The following is a 12,905-nucleotide window of genomic DNA, read 5'->3' as shown; positions in this document are numbered from 1 at the left end:
GTAATGGTAGATCTGCTTCTCGACTATATGAAGAGCGGTTTCCCGAAAGGCGAATCCCAGCTCACACACTTTTTGAAAGGGTCAATCAACGGCTCAGGGAGACTGGCTCCGTTAACATAAAACGCCAAGATAATGGCGCGCAAAGGAACATCCGAATCCCGGATTTTGAGGAAGAAGTGCTTCAGCGATTTGAAGATAACCCATCAGTAAGTACTCGAGCAGTAGCTGATGCGATGCATGTAAATCATGTTAGGGTATGAAACGGTGTTAAGGAACAGCTTCTTCGGCCCTACCACCTGCAAAAGGTGCAATCATTAGGACCCAATGATTTTATGCCCCGCGTGAATTTTTGCCAGTGGTTTCTTGACCGGTGTGCAGAAGAACCTCAATTTCCAAAATATGTCCTTTTTACTGACGAGGCTTTATTTACAAAAGAAGGCGTTTTTAATTCTAAGAATAATCATGTGTGGAGTGAGGAAAACCCTTATGGTATTCATTTTAGGAGCTATCAACATAAGTTTTCAGTCAATATGTGGGCCGGCATTGTTGGAGAACGCTTAATTGGTCCAATTATGTTGTCTCCTCGTTTAACGGGAAATATTTATTTAAATTTTTTAAGAAATGTACTGCCAGAACTATTAGATGATCTGCCCCTAAATATACGACAGAACTTATGGCTACAACACGATGGAGCGCCAGCTCATTTTTCACTTATTGTCCGCGAGTTTATAAATGAAAATTTTGGAAGGCGCTGGATTGGCCGCGGTGGCCCTGTCACCTGGCCAGCGCGCTCACCAGATTTGACACCCTTAGATTTTTTCTTTGGGGGCATATGAAAAGTCTCGTATATAAAACTCCAGTCGAGTCAGAAGAAGACCTGGTGGCCAGAATTTCCGCAGCTGCTGAAGTAATCCAAACCACGCCTGATATTTTTAACCACGTCAACCTTAATATGGTGCGTAGATACAATAAATGTATCGATCGTGGCGGCCGGCATTTTGAGCAATTAATATTTTAAGTTTATTTTTGTAATACCAATCTTTAATAAAATTTATTTACGTTTCTAAAATTGTTAATTTGTTGGTTTTTTATTACACTTAAAATTATTTAAACATTTTATGCCTTAAGGTAATTAAAATGACAGTTAATTAATTTGAGTAGCAATTTAATAAAGTGGCTACCTTAACTTTTTTTAAACATTTATTTTTTATTTACGCCAGATTTTTTTTTTAATTGTTTATTAATAATAATAGGTAATTCATTTTTATATATCATAACTTGCTTTTCGTCAATTTTCACAAAAACGGTGATATTTACCATTGACCGACTTTTACTAAGAGCACCTTTTTTATGTAAAAGGCATAGGAACATCATAATCTAATGCCCAAACGGGCAGAAATTAAAGTCTTAAAGAAATGGGCCTAAATTTACCAAATACCCCCCTGATTATGAAGCCCCTGGTAAATATTTTTTTTATTTAGTAGGTTCAAAAGAATAAACGTACTAACAATAATTTACCTCCCAAAATTGGTTGCGGTAGCTAAAGTAGTTCCGGAGCTATTAAAAAAAACTAGTTTTTAAAGGTAATTTATTTTCAAAGAGCTCTAGCTCCCTGAGGAAGCTTTTCCGGACCCATGTTTATATGAATTTTTGTTTTTCTTTTGACGTTTTCTATCTGCTCTAGAAGTTTGTAACATGATCAACGGAACACCCTGTATAACTACGTATAATTGTACACATTCTTAATAATTGACGAGCCAATAAATCTGTCCAATGTCCATAATGCGTTGCGCATTTCGCATCGTGGCTTACAAAATGGAAAAGTGAAAATTCAGCTTTACAATACGAAACAAACAAGGGCATCGGCATCGGCTCAGCATTAGATGCTTCAGAAAATCTGCATTGATTTGTCTCTTCTTGTGCTTCAAGTGTACGGACTTCTTAGAATAGTGTAGAATAGTGAGTATATTTATATTTTTAAATAAAAGTGAATTTTGTTGTTTTGTAAAAACTTGATTTGTAAAATTATACATAATATATTGTGTAGAAGTAGTCGTCGTTGATCGAGATCAACATATTGAATGATTGAATAAATTTAGAAGTGAGATTGTTTTAGAATTTTTCTTAGAAAAGTAGATATTTGATTCTAAAGCCATTGTCCCACCAATGCTACGCAAATGGACGCGACAAAGACCCGATGTGGCGTGTATCATGATACTATTACTGAAAAGATAAACCCACTTGGCGATGCAATTTTGTATGACTTTGAGCATGACGTCACTCCATGACAAAAATTCTGTTTGTAAGTTGGAAAAGCAGTATTTTAAAGTCCTTTTTTACATTTTTTTTATTTGGCATTACTTAGTAAGTATTATTATACAGTGTGGTCCATTTAACTTCAGACATCGCAATATCTCGAAAACTGAACATGTATCCAGAAAATGTTTCATGAGAAGTTTGAATGGTTTCCAGGGGACCATAAAATGACGTCATTGGTTTGACCTTGAGTGGACGTCTTCAAGGTCAAATGAAGGTCAACTTCACTTTTTTGCATAGAAACCTCTATTTTTTTAATAGTATCTGATTAAGCGTTAAAAAATAAGTAACTTTCATCTGACACTTTTACATTCGACCTCTCCTTTTCAAGATATTAATTCTTGATTCTTTTACGAATTTTTTTCTTGACAATGACATTTGCCCTTGTAGGTAGTATCTGATGATCTATCAAAAGGAGTGAAAGTATCTTGTGATAGAATTTTATTATCAACAGAATCGCAAACTTGAAGATAAAACATACAAAGTTCAAATAAAAGAAATTGAAAACAAAAAAAGTCAGAAAATTATTTCAATAAATGTTCAAAGTGTTGACCTTCCACTTCTATACATTTTTCGACTCGTTTTCTAAACGATCGATGAACAGAGTGCAGCATCTGTGGAGTTATCTGCCCGCAAACCTCCGTGATTTGCAGCTTCATATTTTCGGGAGTAGTTGGTGGATCGCGGTATACGATCTCCTTCAAATAACCCCATAGAAAAAAATCTAAGGGCGTCAAATCAGGTGACCGTGGCGGCCAGTGGACTGCTCCACCGCGATCTATCCAACGTCCATTGAAGTCACGATGCAACACTTGGCGCGCAACGCGTGAATAATGTGCAGGACAACCTTCATGCTGTTACCACATATTTAGTCTCACTTCAAAACACACATCTTCCAAAAATACTGGTACAGTCTCCAGCAAAAAATTACGGTATTTTTGGCCTGTAAGGACACCATCAATAAAATAAGGTCCTATTACTTTATCATCGATGATGCCACACCAGACATTCACAGGCCATGGCCGCTGATGTTCTATCGCTCGAAACCACCTGGACGGCTATTCTGTAAACGCGTGAAACAACATTCACACGAGAAGTGGGCGGAGCTCACTCGAAAATTACTAAAAGTTTATTCTGTAAACAGGGGAGCGCTCACATCGTGCGAAAAATGCGTGATCACACTTCTACTGCTAAATTGTGAGGGAGAAGGGTATCCTAACCTAACTTCCGAGACAGGTGATGAAAATCCAAAAAAGGAATAGCGTTGTTTTGTTTGGTTTGTTGGTTCCGATTATAAAAAAATCCCTCCGATTATTATTATTGTGTATAATAATAATCGGTAATATTTTGCTGAGCTGCTAATCGCTAATGAGGTAGGTATTAATAATGGGTAACATTATTGTTTATTAATTTGCAGAAAATCACTATTCTGACTATTCTTATGGAACTTTTCTGTAACTAAATTTAAGGTATTGGGGAACCTCCATGATGCTGAAGAAGATTTGGAAGGAGAAAGGCAAGTTTTGCAAAGGAATGATCCCTTTGCATCATTAACTGACCAAGCTTTCATAAAAAGATTCAGGGTAAACAAAGAACTTGCCTGTGATATAATTGAAGTGGTAACTCCATATATGCAAGCTTTTTACCCTAATGTTTCATCTACTTTTCGCCATTGCTTCCAAGTTTTACAGGATGCCCCAGGGAATGCATTTAGCATTATAGTGATGTTTTCCCACAAGTTTTGGGCGTCTTTCTTTGTAAAACTATTTGAAAATAGTCCACTTTGTAGCTGGGGGTGTTTTTTCATCCACTCAGCTAGAATTTTTTTTTGTCCATTGATCATGGGGGTCGATCGATTAGACTTTGCCATTTTAATACCACAGACTACTTCTATCTTATTTCTAATTTATTAAAGTGGTAAAACTAATACAGACAATTATTAATGTCTTTTAATCCGCTGTACAAAAAAATAAATAATAAATACCCGGCATCCGGTACGTCAAATGTCAAAATCCTTGTCAGGTCAGCGGCGCGTCGAACGTATGAGCGCGCGTATTCTATTGGTCGAGAATCTGGCAACGCTGTAAGAATTACATGATCGTGATGATCGTTCACCACACGGTCACTGCTATTACAGAATACTAGTTTTTATACCTAGGGAGAGGAACGTGATGTGAGATCCCTTCTCTCAGGAAGAAGTGTCACTTCCTCCAAAATTACAGAATAGCCGCCCTGGACTGCCCAATAATGCATGTTATGACGATTAACTACACCATAGTTTGTAAATGAAGCTTCATCGGTGACTAAGACGCGCAGAAAGGAATTGTTATTTTCATGCAACTGGAACCGTATTTTCGAAACCATGCGAAAATCTTAGAATGCGAACAAAGTCGAGCGGCAAAATTCGCACACGAATTAAAAAGTGCATTTTTGAACAGCGTTCGAAATTTCATTCGCATACGAACATGAAATGTAGTGGCAACGTAGCAAAGTCGAGTGCTATTGGAGGCCATGTCAAACAGGATGAAGACGATAAAGATTTTTTAACTTAACCTAACATTTAAGTTTAAAAACATCAGGGAATTTTGAGGTTTTTTCATGGAGTTTCTTGGGTTTTTCGAATTGACTTTTTTTAAGATGGATTCAAAAGATAAAAAATATTGCGGTTTTGTGTCGAGTGAGCAAAAGAAAGAACTAATTTCATTTACGGAAGAGCATTCAGAATTAAAGTCGGGCAAATTCACTAAAGATTTTTTAGCTAAAACCTTGTGGTTTTATCCACTAGTAGCCGACAGATTACACAGTCTCTAGAGCACTTAAAGAGCAAATCAATTCTAGCGTAATAGGCTTGCTTAATCTATATAATTTATTAAATTAAGCATCTGAATACATTTCAAATGGGTCAAGAAATGAAGAGTACATCCTATTCCTTCTATCTGTGAGAGTTTCATTCTCTTCCAGTGCATCAACGACGTTTCTTTGCACAAGATTGATTAATCTTGCCATTTGATTATAGTTGTTTTTATTCAATAAACAACAAAAAAACACTACGAAAATACTTAACAAACTCACACAAATTAAAAAAAACAAAGCTAATTTAAAATCAAAACAACACAAGTGGTAGAATCAAATTAAAAATCGCACACGAACTTTGCAATTCGAATGGTATATACCCATTCGAGACACCGCATGCGAAAAAGTTCGCATACGAAGCGGTCAAAAATACGAATATCGATTTTTCGTGCGAAATCCTCTAATTACGTATGCGAATCAAAGTCGAATGGTTTCAAAAATACGGCCCCTGATTTTGGGCCCATTCACAAAACAACACTCGATTTTGGAAATTATTTCCGTGAAGCTCTTGATGTAACGACAAGTGATACGGATGAAACTTGTAGCGTTTCTCAGGACACTTGTTTTGGAGATTCCAGAAGTAGAAGAAATTGATCGTGAGCTGACTCCAGGATTATAGGCAACTGCAGCTAAGACGGCAATTTTATTATTTTGACTGGTAATGCTTCTCTTTCGTGATCCATTTATCGTTCTCGCACTTTTATATTCTATAAAGTGACGAAAACAAAGAAAAACACAAGGTCACGGTCCCACAACATGTAATAAAAATAATAATGTTGTGAGGCCGTGACTTTGTGTTTTTCTTTGTTTTCGTCAATTTTGTATGTTGGTTTCTTAGAGAATAATGGATGAGATTTTTGGATATGCTAATAAGCTTTCGCTGGACGACATGATTTCATCTAATTCACAAAAAAAGTGTTTAACGCTGATAATAGGAACGATCTAGGCAACGATACTGAGGCATCACCTTGACCCCACCCCGACAAGGGCCTAAAACATAAAAATTTGGCGGTCGTATGAGAAGTTTTTGATGTGAATGGTATGACCATTTTACTTGGTTAGTATAGAGCACGAAACTAGATCCGGCATTTTGTTTTTAATGCCGTCTCGTATGTTTAAATCAACCAGAATGCGTAAATGAGGCTTGCGTTAAAAGAGCGAAAAATTGGAGTAATTTGAGAAACATGAAAAGGCTACCGTTCACAAGAGGGCAACATATTTTTTTTTGAAATAGCGTAATGTCATCTACTTGACATTGCATAGAGGATCAATTCAAAAAAATAGGGAATATTAAAAGTTTATTTTAGAAACGATATTCTTTTTCGGAAAGCAAGATATCTCTTTTAGGAGCAAAAAAGAAGGCGCAGATTGCCAACAAAGGTAATTTTTTAGAATTGTTAAAATTAAGATCTGTACATAAAAGTTTTGATAATGAAAAATGTGTAGTTATACAATCAAACATTCGCAAAATTGATTAATTCATTTAATTAGCAAATCGATCATTCAAGATATCGTACAAGAAATTAATAGTGCTAGTTGCTTAATCTTAATTGTAGATAAAACTATTAATGTTTCACATATAGAACAAATAGCAATAGGGTTTCGCTTCTGCAACATTCAAGGACCCTAAATTTTCATTCTGGAGCTTGCTGTTGTTTGAACCTGCGAGGAAACAAAAGCTTTAAGAGATGCACTAGGTAGTGTTAATAGTTTATATAATATTATTAAAGCATCGGTAAAACGACATAATACTTTTAATATAATAATAATCTTTCTTTATTTAGCAAAGAGTGCTACATACAAAATAAAATAAAATAAAAAAAATTATAAAAAAAATACACAGAGATTTTTGATTAATAATTAATAACTAAAAAAATCAATCTACATATGTACAAATGTCGAATTGAAAAGAAGGCCTAGCTAACGTGGACACAGATCAAAATAAAAATAAAAGGTTGTAAAAATAAAACCAAAAAAATTAAATAAAATATTAAAATTAAATAACAAAGATTGTCTCCGAAGTTTGTCCTGACTCAAATGTAAAATCGTTAAAGAGTTTATCATAAACTAGATGGACTATGCGTTATATCTCGGTAAGAACGGTTTTCATATTTTACCTGCTATAATTAAAACTTAAAATGTAATTTAACTTTAATTGAATGATGCTGCTTATCTAAAAGTTTTAGCTGACGCCTCAAGATTGCTTAAGAATATATTGGATGAAGAGTTTTTAGTTTGTTTAATTATTATAGAATATTATAGATGCTTCCATTGGTCTAGGATATATTTGAAGTAATTTTAACCTGTCCAGTAAGTGTAGCATCCGCCAAGAGATATTTATCTTGGCGAATGAAAAACAAAACAGCTCAAAGTTTATGGGCTAGAAATATTAGTTGACAAGTTTACCAATAAACAAATAGAAGAATGTTTTTTTATTAATATAAGTTGGTATACCTACATACCTAATTTTTTGCAATATTTTTACTATGCACTTAGAAAACTTCCAGGTTATTTATTTTTTGATTTTATTTTCATATAACATTATTATTTTTTTATTTTATGAAAAAGGAATTTTAATTTATTTTTTTTGTAGCTGATTTTAATATAAAAAATATATATTTTTATAATAAACTATATTTATTATTTATTTTGTTTCAGATTTTTATTTGTGTTAATTATACAATGTTTTTTAAAAATTTATAAATAACTTTATATTAATACATTTTTTTATCATTTAAAAATTAATAAATTTAATACATTTAGGCATTTTTTGCTTAGAATTCCATAGAATTCCATTATTCCTATATTCGACCTATTTCTATATTTTATTTTTCTTTTCACAAGTTTTAACCCAAACAATGGTATTTAAAATATATAATTTCTCATATTACAACCATTTATGCACCTGTATTTCAAACAAATTAAAAAAAACTCTATAAATAACTGGGTTACTTAATTACCTAATAACTTATATCTAAGCCTCTAACCTAATATACAGTACAGCTCTTAATTGTCCCCCTCATATGATCTTTTAAATGCGTTTATACAAACATTTGAAACACAGCATTAGCAACCTAAATACTACTTTTTGGTCCATAGCTCATTTTGCAACACATTTCTTTTTTCTACATTTCTTTTTTCTTTTATATACCTGTTTGTCGTAGGTGTAGTAAAGACCAAAATTTGACAGAGGATCTTCACTTAAACATATTGGAAAATACAATAGAACCACTGATTTTTGAGATTATTTAAGACAATCCTCATAAATTTGAGTTGGAAACACTTGTTCAACAAGATGGGGCACCGCCTCACTTGAAGAAGAGTTCTCCAATAGATTATTTTACTGCCTTACAGTTAATGGTACATATTTTCAATATTCTTTGTAGTGAAATAGTTACATTTCTGTGTTACCTAAAGTTTAATTATTTTAAATGTAAGTAAAAATGCGAAAAATAAGGTTTTGAAAGGCTACAATTTTGCTATGGGTAGAAGTAATGACTTAATATTCTAGGACCATAAAGCATTCAGTGGAAGCTGTGGAAGTGAACTTTTTATTTAATTTAATTTTTCAAAATGGCGTCCCGCCGCCATTTTCAAGTATTGCAAACTGAGCTAGGAACTAAAAAATAGTATTTAGGTTGCTAATGATGTGTGCCTAATTTCTATTCTGTAAATAAACGCATTCAAAAGATGTGGAGGCGAGGGACAGTTAAGAGTCTTTAACTTGGAATAAATTCACTAAATAAAAAGGTGTTCTTTTTTGGAATATATTTTCGGACACGCCCATTAGTTTTTTAAATTGCATTTATTTTAATGTAAAAAATGTTTGTTTATACTGGTATCTTAAATGTGAGATATGACATCTACTACAATGTATGATATGACGTCATCGATTATTGTTTGAAATACCAATCCAATTGACTATTATTAAAGGGTTTAGCAACTTAAATAAGCGTGCCAACTTTCAATTTTTTACACCTTGTCTTTTAAAGGAGATTTAACAAACCTAATCTAATTCGAAAAATAAATTTAATTTAATAGTTTTTTTATAAATGCTTGGAATGTCAGGTATGATAATACTTGACACTGACTTTGTAATATGAGATAAGTAAGATAATAAGTAAAGAGAGTTGTATTGCATTCGATTCATGCTTGTGCGGTGAAACTGCTAATCGTTTCACAGTTTGCCATGTGCAAAATGCCGTACTTAACTGAAGCACACATAATTGAAATTCTAATGATGATGGGCTACCGAAATAGAAAAACAACACAAAATAAAGTTATTCATTTATTTAAAGAGAAATATCCTGATTTACCACCCATATGGCAAAGTACCGTAAGCAAAATCGCAAAACAGTTCCGCGAGTATGGGCATTTAAGACAAATAAGAAAATCATTGTCGGACTGCGCTCAATAAAGAGGTCAAAATGTTCTTCTCTCTTTTGAAGAAAATCCCCATGTCCCCACTAAGCAGATAGCTAGGGAACTCAAAATTAGTTCTCAGCAGCAAGAGTTGTTAAAACTGAGAAAGATCACTTCTTTCTATAAAATAACAATCGTCCAGGGACTTACCAAAGATGAAGAAAAATAGTAAACTCCAGTTTTGCGAACAAGTAGTGGATCTATTAGATAGAATGTTTTACGAATAAAAAACATCCTGTTTTCTTATGAATCAACGTTTATATTGAAGGGTTAAGTAATTCGTCAAAATTGTCGTTATTGGGCAGACAAAAACCCGCGCTGGAGGAAAAGTCAATGTTGGGGCAAGGATTGTTGATGATCGAATTATAGGACCGATTTTCTTTCTAGAAAATCTTAATGGAGCATTATATTTAGAATTCTTGCAGGAGCACCTAGTTGGTTATTTCGTTTTCTTGCCCTATAGAAGCTGACGTCCTGAACTTAAACATCTGGTTTCAATAGGACGGCATGATTCCTCATTTTGTAAGATCTGTCCGTGATTACCTGGATAATGTATTTCGAGGTAAATGGATTGACAGAAGAAGTCCCTTTAAATGGCCACCGAGGTCTTCGGATTTAACACCTTTAGACTTTTTCTTATGGGGTTACTTGAAGAGCAAAGTTTTTATGACCAAACCGGGAAATATTAAGGATTTGAAAAACGAATAAGGCAGGAATATAGGTTAATTTACGGCGGAGTAATTAGAAATATTTAAAACCAGTTTCAGCTCGGTTTATGGTAGTATCAGTTAGTAAAATAACAACATTTTAAATACATTGTAAATAAATACTATTAAATTGAATTAATTTTTAGAATTAGATAATGGTTGCTTAATATCTTTTAAAAGACCAGCAATAAAAAAAGTGAAATTGGGCACGCATTTGTAACTTGTGAAACACAGAAAATAGAGCACCTTTGATTTAGTGAATTTATTTTAAGAGACTCGCACTCTATATGCTTATTTTAATTATTTTAATACATCTATTCATACTTTTTTTATTTTATTTATTTTTATCTACTATTAGATTTATTTCTACTTATCTACTATTAGATGGGAAGGTATAGGACATCTTTTGAAAATTTTAGACAACACAGGGAGACTTATAAGTGGGTAGTTAAATAATACTGAAAAATCATTGTACTATTTATTATTGTTAGTCTAACTTTATGTAAATTTTATTTTTATATAATTTTTAAAATGTAAGTAAAATTGTTTCTAGTTTTTATTTATGGTAACTTCTACCATAAAGGTTGTGTGGCACATTGAATGTAAGAACAGTTTTCCAAATTCCAAGTTTAAAAGTTAAATGGCTTGAGAATTGCTTTTGCAAACAAAAAGTCTATGATTCTAGTCATCAAATGACTGATTATAACAATTGCATATAGCTATATCTTTCATGTTTATTTTATAGGTATTGAAATTACCATACTAAAAATTTAAAATAGTATATTGATAAGTATCTTGGAAAATTATGGCTAAAGCCTTTTTATACGGCCTTAACCGTTACCCAATAATCCTAAGTGAGCTTTTATCCAAACATTCAGTCTATTTTTTTGTTATATAGGCTAAGATTTACGAGAGCGGCTTTAATTTTTAAAATGATTGGATGGTTTGAGGAAGTAATTCCATTATTTACATATTCTATTAAATATAGTTAAATATATTTTATATTTAAATTTATTTAATAAAGTAAATGCTTTTGCCGTAAAAACAAAAGCATTTTTTTACATCTAAAATCCATTTGAATCCTAAATTCAGGGATAATATAAGATGTAAAGTTGAATATTAAAATATGTGGTTCAAAATAATTGATTCGATACAGAAACTTATAAAACCAAAAACAATTATTTTCCTCTATAAGCCGATGGATATGCTCAATATTTACGTAGGCTTCCGCTAACGGTGGATTGTTTTTGTTAATCCGATATTTTATTGTTAAATATGGATAAAGCTGTCTTTTTTTATTTTTTGTTTCACGTTACTTACAATTTGAGTGTGATATCCGGTTTAAAGTTTAACTCAGGAGCAGAACTTTCAGACCAACAAACATTAAAGTGTATAACCGTAAACCGAACAGAACCGTAACAGAAGTTACGGTGTCCGATTTTGATGATTTTGTGTTAAATTTAGCTATAGAGTCAATTATCATCTACTCAAATCTGGCAAATATCAAAGGAGTGCTACCAGCCTCAGGTTATGTTAGAGTTTCCTAATCTGGACTATAAAAAAAATTACTAACGGATGCTTGTTTAGTCCGAAATACAAAGTTAAAATTAGCCCCAGGTCAATTAATTCGAAAATGTAACACATATTTATAAACTGATCCTCAAGCATATTAAATTATAATTATTATAGATACTATTTGCTCTGAAAATATGAGACTTTAAAGAAGTTTTTTGTACCCTAAGTAGCCTAGTAAAGAGACCACATTACGAATTGATTCAAGAACGGAGCGTAGTAGCGAGCAGTGAAGATATTTAAAGCATTGTGGTCACCACTATTACGAATCCATGGTTTCGCATTTCGCTATTTATTATTTATTTAAAATGAGGAACAAAAGTTAACTTAATGACAGATATTACCCCCAATTGTTAACAGAATGCAATGTTCTATTATTAATAACATAACTATTCTGAATTACATTTACGGATCGACTATTAACTAATTATATACTTTTTTACATTTAATTGACGGTACCGATTGAAACTAAAGATATCTTTCAATAACTCCTGTACACCTTGAAATCAACCGTAATGCCGTGAGTACACAATTACATCATAGAGATCACGGTAAAATATAGTTATTTATACGAACTATTTATGTTAGTCCTGTCAATAGACTTCAAAAGAGAAGAAAACACTTCAGAAACTTTCAGAATGGTATTATCTAGACCCGAAACTTAAAATTTTTACTTAGGTACGAGGGCGGGTCAATAAGTCCGTGACTTTTTGGATAAAAGACAGGTTTTTATATAAAAAGTTATTTTATTTTTCAACATAGTCTCCTTTGAGTTCTATACACTTAGTCCAACGTTTCTCCAATTTTTTTATCCCTTCGGAAAAATATGATTTGTCGAGGTCATCAAACAGGCATTTGTTTAAGAGATGATCTCGTCGTTGGAGTCAAATCTCTTTCCGCCGAGCCATTTCTTTAAGTTTGGGAATAGAAAATGGTTACTGGGTGCTAAATCTGGAGAATAGGGTGGAGAGGAAGTAATTCGTAACCTAATTCATGGATTTTTACCATGGAAACTGCACATGTGTGGACCCTTGC

General features: G+C 32.8%; 1 protein-coding gene across 2 annotated transcripts in view; it reads right to left on the bottom strand.

Annotated features, from left to right (window-relative positions):
- Window positions 1–12,905, bottom strand: part of LOC126744077 (diacylglycerol kinase eta) — a 764,865-nt gene that overhangs the window by 122,652 nt on the left and 629,308 nt on the right. The gene's annotated exons all lie outside the window — the stretch shown is intronic.

This window comes from Anthonomus grandis, chromosome 13 (assembly GCF_022605725.1).
Source record: "Anthonomus grandis grandis chromosome 13, icAntGran1.3, whole genome shotgun sequence".
Lineage (NCBI taxonomy): Eukaryota > Metazoa > Arthropoda > Insecta > Coleoptera > Curculionidae > Anthonomus > Anthonomus grandis.
The sequence above is the reverse complement of the archived record's forward strand: the minus strand, read 5'-3'. Positions and strand labels throughout refer to the sequence as shown.